The following is a 7,750-nucleotide window of genomic DNA, read 5'->3' on the forward strand; positions in this document are numbered from 1 at the left end:
TTAACCCATGTCATAAAATAGCATTTTTTGTTGCCCTGCAATACTCCATTAATAAGTATATGATAAATAAAAAAATGCATCAGTCTAAAACATAGGTTCGAATGTACCACCTTAGCCCACGTGCACATTACCCTGTGTGAAATTTTAGCGCTTTCTTTGTTGATACACTAAAAATATACACCCAATTTCAGCCTTCCTTTGTATCTAAAAAACATAGTACAATATTTTACCGAAGCCCTAGATTCAAATTTATTATCATATCGGTTTATGGTAAAGATAATACACATTGTACTTACTAACCTATAAAACAAAAGATACAAAAAAAAAAGAATTGGATTGATGCTCGAAGGAGGTGCGGCCCCCTGATTATAAATAAAAATATAACTATAAACCTTTTTTTACATTTTACATTTTACATTTTTCTAGATATTCATCTAACGCGGAGATATGTTGAAAATTTTGCACCAATAGGTTTATTAGTGTAAGCTCCAGGTGGCCTGAATAATTGAAAGAACAACATTTTTAATGAAATGTACAAAATTATGCTAAATAATTAATTACTCGAAGTTTCCTCACAAATATTTTTTACTAAATGTCGAATTCTTTAGATTAAGCCTAAAGTGACTGAAAAAATATTTTATGAATCCAAATTTTCTAAAAACATTGGATCTTCATCTAGTCAGTTTATGTCCTGACATTTTTAGAGAAATTGGTTCAACATTGTAAGCTATAAGTCGAGTAAACTGCCAAAAATATGTAATTACCCTAATGTATACTGAAATATCTCTAGTAATAATTGGTTATTCAAAATTTCCGGAAAAAAACCCAAGAACTGCATTTAGTCAATTTATCCTTACAATTTATAGGTTGAATATTGTTGGTCAACTGAACTACTAAAAAATCAAATTTCTTCTATGTCAACTAAAATATCTCTAAAAATAATAAATAAATCATAATTTCGTGAAAAAAATCCTACGCCACTCATCCAGTCATTTATTCTGAACTGCTAAAAATGGAATTATCTTTATGTAAACTGTAATATCACTAGAAATAACTAATAAAATCAAATTTTCTGAAAACACTCGTGAGCTTCATCTGATCAATTTATCCTAACACTTTTAGACGAATAGGGTGAATACTATGGTTCGACCGAACTGCTCAAAAAGTTAAATCTTCCATGCAAACTCAAATATCTCTAAAAATAATTAATAAATCAAAATGTACTGAAGAAGACCCATGTGCTTCATCTAGCCAAGTTTTGTTTACATTTTTAGACAAGTCCATTTCAAACTTCAGGTCGACTGAACTGTTTAAAAATCAAATTTCTTCCATGTAAACTGCAATATCTCTAGGAATAATTTATAAATAAAAATTTCAATTAAAAAGCCTACGTGCTTCATCTAATTAATTTATCCTAAGATTTTGAGATGAATCGGTCGACCTATAGGTCGACCTAATTGCCTAAAAATCAAATTTCGGATATAAAAACCTAAATCTTTCTAAAAAAAATTAATGAATCGAAATTTCCAGAAAAACTCGCACGTGTTTCATGGAGCTAACTTGTGCTAAAAATTACAGACAAATTATTTAAAAACTGTAGGCCAACTGATCTGCTAAAAATCAAATATTTTCCATGCAAACTGAAATATCTTTACAAATATTTGGTGAATCAAAGTTTCCTTACAAAAAAACCACGAACTTCATCTAGTCAATTTATGCTAAAGTTCTTAGACAAATCGATTGAAAATATTAGGTAAACTAAACTGCTTAAAAAACAAATTTCTTCTATGTAAACTGCAATATCTCTAGGAATAATTGATGAATCAAAATTTCCTAAAGAACATCCACGTGTTTCATCTAGTCAATCTATGCAAAAAATTTAGATGAATTAATTGAATACTGTAGGGATACAGGCTATAGGTTGACTGAACTGCTGAAAAATCAAATTTCGGGTATATAATCTGAAATATCTCTAGAAATAATTGATGAACCAAATTTGCTGAAAAACAGCCACGTGCTTTATTCAGTCAATTTACCCGAAAAATTTTCGATGAAATAGTTCAATACTGTAGGCTGTATGCTATTGGCTGACTGTACTGCTATAAAATCCAATTTTTTCCATGTAAAGTAAAATATTTCAAGAAATAATTGATGAATAAAAAATTCCTGAATAATATCCACCTTTTTCATTCAGTCGATTTATTCTAACATTTTTCGGTACATTGGTGGAATACTGTAGGGCTCTAGGAGAAATCAAAACTTCAAAAAAAACTCCTACGTGCTTCATCTAATAAGCTTATCCTAAAATTTTCTAAAAAAATCGTTTAAGTATTGTAGGTAAATTGAACTACCAACAAATTAATTTTCTTCCGCGTGAACTGAAATTTCTATCAAAATAATTTATTAATCAAAACTTCCTGAAAAAGACCCACGAACTTTATCCATTTAATTTATCCTAAAAAATTTAGATGATTCGGTTAAAGACTGGAGCTGTAGGCTATAGGTCGACAGAACTGTTAGAAATAATACATTTTTATGTTTTCCGCATCGACAATTTAAAACTTATTTTTGTCATATTTTTATTTATTTCAAAACATTTGATGCAAAACGTTAAAGAATTAACGCATCATTTAAAATAACTATCATTTCTCAAGAAATAAGAATCGCCTTATCTTTACTTGGCGGCGATTCACTATACAGTGAATCTTGATTGATACAAGTACCTCTATAAATTTGAATAATTATTCATAATTGTCACAAATAAAGCACCCTCGACTGTCGTTTATTTCGAAAGCGCTTTATACGACGCTAAATCTCTATTAGAACACTTAGGTAGTATAGAATGCTCTGAAGTACAGTACAAATTAATTCCTTAGTCCTTATGGATTTAACTTTCTATAACAGGCAACATATATGTACTTGATCGTGAGTTATCGGTAGTGCTCTTATAAATCGTTTATCCTTAAGGAGGTTAAGTCATCATAAAGTTTTTGAAAATAAGTTAGTTTTCATCATTGCAAATTTTAACAACACAAATACACAACATATTTCGAATTTTATTGACATTAGACATCAAAATCATATCAATCGAAAATTCAGTCTAGTTTATTTCATTTCATTCCTTGTCACGCCAAGAGAATTCAAATTGATAATGTAAAAAATATAAGGTAATCGACAAAAAATAATCATATGAGAAACTTTGTAGAGTTAAAAAATATTATAAGGCAAATTTGTTTGCACGTGATTAAGATGCAGTCATTTCTAAAAAAAATAAATAAAAAAAAACAATGATATTAATGTTTGATGATTCATTTCATATAAATACAGAAATTTTATTTTCAAAATAAATTAATAATAATTTTAAAAACAGTATAAAATGTAATGATAATAATTACTGATGTATCATCTTTTAGTTTAAAAGTTAAAACAAATATTATAATATTTTATTTCCAAAAATCAATTCCAGAAATTTACGTTTATAAATTATATCCTCTCTCGCTACTATTTAAATATCGTTATAATCAGAATTGAAAAAATGGCCACCTGTCCATGAATTTTGCAAAAGAAGAGTTTCATTATTTCTAATACAAGCTCCTTTCTGCTTAACTGTGTATGTCGTTCTTCGTTAATTTTCAAAAATTAATATCTTACATTTTCTTGTCGAAATTGAAAGCTAGCAGTATTAATATTGCTGGACTCGAAATGAGAAACTCATATAAATATATTATTTCTGATGAGTTTAAGCGACTAAATATTAATGGAAATTGCAAACATAACGTGGCTATATGTGGAGCATAGAATCCTTTTGAGGAGCAAAGCCGATTATGGAGCAAATTAGTAATAATTTTAAATTATGCTCCATAAAGGGAGGAATATTAAACTATTTATTATGGAGAAATTAGAATGAACGTCAACGCAGTTAATAGCTCACTTGAAACATTGACAAATAATTCAAAGGTTGAAGGAAAATTTGGCTGCGATAAGATAGAATGATATAATACGATTTTATATAATGCAGAAACATTTTCAACCTTTTTTTGTACTGCTAACTTGATATTAAAAAAATTTCAGGATGAAAAATTTATGGACTAAAAGTTTCATTAATTCATTAATAATCGCTTGAATAATAAACTGTTGATGTGACTGTTTATTAGTAAGTATACGTCACTTTAACATCTTATAAAATTCTCTTGACAAATTATTTTGAAAGAATTAATTTCAAAATTTTAATTTAAGAATGCTTCAATTTTTAATCGAACTTTACAATTGTTCAACTTTTAGCGCTTAGAGTTTTAATTAATTATTTTTTAAAGTTTCCAATTAAAAAGCATATAATTTCAAAAGCTTTTAATATAATGAGGCTTTAAAGGTTTACAATATTTAAAATTCTTCCATTTTGAACGTCATTTGATGTTACATGATATGATACTTATTAATGTTATATTTTTCATTTTTTAAATTTTCTTAATATCAATCTAGATTTACAGTTTTTGAAGCGCAATTCTAAAAGAGCTCAATTTCTGGGGTCTTGCTGTTTCAAACTTAAAAATTAAAACTCTAACAAAAATTTCATTATTTAATCGTCGAAGATTTAAAAATTTCATATTGAAAGCCTTGATAGTCAGTTTTAAATTTAATAATTTTAGATTCGAGTTTGATAAATTGTCTTGTTTCGATTATAACATACAAAACTGTCCTGCTTCTTAAATTCTTTGAAATCGCAGAATATCAAATCAAAATATTCGATAGTTTCACAATTTTTAATTCAAATTCTTTGCAATTAAACCATTTTAAATTAAATGGCTTCAGAATTGAAAAAATGTTCATTAAACAGACATTTTCGATCAGGCTTTCTGGTTTTATTCATCGCAAATGTTTTTGAAAAAAAAAACATTTTTCACCCAAGCTATTCGAGATAAGAAAATATGTTAACAATCAAAATTGTGCATACCAAAAAGAAAAAATTTAATTTTCTTTAAAAAAACTGTGTGAAGTACGAAAAAAATACTGCAAAGCAAAATTGTTTATGTGGAAAATATTAGCCAATTTTGTACAAAATAGTTTTCGATAAGTTAAATATTTTTCATTTTATTTGTGAAAAATGCTATTAAAAATAAGAAATTCCATTTTGTGGCAAAACTAAGCGAGATACGAAAAAAAATGAGATTCCAAAAATTGCTTATCCAAAAAAGTTCTACAATTCTTTTGTAAATTACTTTTTCATATTATGCGTAATTTTTGATTTAATCGTAAAAAATAAGATTACAAATCTAAAAGATAATATTTTTCGAAAAACTGCGCGAAATACGATCAAATAAACAGACATAATTTCTTTGTCCAAAGACGATCTACAAATTTATTTTAAATCATTTTTTGATAGGACATGCAGTATATTTTTATTTTTTGGATCTCGCTGGCGACCTGGTAAAAAATATAAAAATATATTACAGGTATCAAATTACCCGTCATTCAAAAATGCTTATAAAAGTAAAATCTCATATTTTCTTCATTTATAAGAAGTTGATGTGAAAAATGATTGTATAATTAGGGCTATTTTCTATTTTTTAATTTTGTTGGGGTCTTTACAACCTCTAAATAGGGGCGATTTTAAAAATTCTTTAAGAAACGAAAAGCGATGCTAATTTTAATTTTCAATTACGAGTAATTTGACACCTGTAACATATTTTTATATTTTTTGTTCAGGTCTCTATTAAGGTCCAAAAAATAGGTGAACTTTAGCGTCAGTCTTTGCTTGAAATTTTTTTTTATATAACGCTAACTTTTTCACATTTTAAGAACATGCAAATGAAAATACATTTGTTTCAATATCAATGCACATTATGAAGTGTAATACTAATAATGACAGGTTTATTGAAATGCTACGTTCTTTCGGGAAAGCTGCGTATAAAGATGAATGCCAATTGGGGAACAATTTTTAAAGTAATGATAAAAAAATTGTAGATATAATAATATAATAGTGCTAAACATCATATAGAAAGGCGCGCATTGAAGAGAAATTTTAATGGATTGCGCAGCACGAGTCATGTTATGAGAATATGTACGGTAAAGCCGAAGGAGTTTTAACAAAAGAGAATTCACAATCATCGAATTACAGTTGTCGACGGTTTGTCCATTAATTTCAAAAGGCACAAATATAGTGAACTTTTAAAGACGTGAAGCGCGAAATCCAACAGATGCGCGCCGCGCGCTATGAGAAAGGGGCAGCACAGTGGGCAGATTTTTCAAGATACACTTCTTTAACTTGAAATTTAACTTTTTTGTAATAAATTCGTTTTTTTATTCGTTCAAAATTGATTTTATTATTTTAAAATTGCTCTATTTCTTTTTTGGTTAGAAATCTATTCATTTTAAGTTAAAGATTTAATTATAAGTTAGAAAAAACTTGCAATTTGTTAAAAATTCATCTTTCTGGTTATAAAATTAATCTACTTGTTCACAAATTCAATACTTATTTTCCTTTTAAGGGCATGTGATACTTACAGTTTCCCCGGTTTTTTTTTCCACAAAAATGAAAATTTTTTAAAACTGAATTCGGAGATGCTATAAAATATCATAACGGACGTCCCCAGACTCTTTTTGAGGAATAATAACAAAAAAAATTTATTGTGCTAAATACAAATTTTATGCATATGCATTATTTTGAGGTTACGTCGTTTTTCATTTCTGCCTTTCCGATAATCTGGAAATTATTTATGAAATAAACTTTTTTCAATGCCTGCACACAAGGTTAGTTCCGGGAGATCAGTTCCTATGTTTATTTGTAAGTCCAAAGTTTTCGGCCAAAAATATTGCGTTGTTTGGAAGTAACGCTCAGGTTAATTGTAACACACATAACCTCGAAATATACACGCACGTTGTTAGCAATATCCAAATTTTTTTGATAAAAAAAACACAAAAAAAGTGCGTGGGGACGTCCGTTACGATGTTCGCTATCATTTCCCAGATTTTGAAGGCAAAATATTTCTTATCCTAGGAAAAAAGCCCGGGGAATCTAACGCTGAAAAAATCGATACTATTTCCTAAGCGCTATGCAAATTAATAACATTTTGCTAAATTCAAAATTTTTTGAATTAACCTACAAAAAAAGTGTTGGGACGTCGTTAGCATATTCGCTATCATTTCCCAAATTTTTAAGACAAAATATTTATTATTCTAGAAAAAAATCCGGGGGAACCTAAAACTGATAAAATCGACAATATTCTAAGTATCGCATGCCCTTAAATCTTAAGAATACAAAGTTTAAAGGAATCTGTTTTATCAGCAGAGGCAGTTATTACCAATCAGCATAGATGTCATTCCACAATTCAGAAAAATTTACTTTTAAAACATTTAAAAGTTATTTTCCATCTACTCAGAAATTACGTGAACTATTTTTTGTTGTTTAAAGAGTTAACTGGATGAATAGTTTTGATTTCTATTATCACATATTGTGGAATGACATCTACACCAGTCGATAGTAACTACCTCTGATGATAATATTGATTCCATTGAATCATTCGCACCATAAATGTAACACCTGGCTTGAGATACCGTATATTTCTGAAAAAGGATTCTTCTCACGATCTCTCTACTGGCTTAATAACAAGGCACCCGACTGGCAGTCGGAAGTTCTGTGGCTCGATTCCCAGTGGAGTAAAGTAAAAATATCTTTTTTTCAGGAAGATTTACTTTTAGAATTCATATTTCCTAAAGTTCGTATGTTTTGATCCAATTTTGGGCAAAGTTACTT

This window comes from Belonocnema kinseyi, chromosome 7 (assembly GCF_010883055.1).
Source record: "Belonocnema kinseyi isolate 2016_QV_RU_SX_M_011 chromosome 7, B_treatae_v1, whole genome shotgun sequence".
Taxonomy (NCBI): Eukaryota; Metazoa; Arthropoda; class Insecta; order Hymenoptera; family Cynipidae; genus Belonocnema; species Belonocnema kinseyi.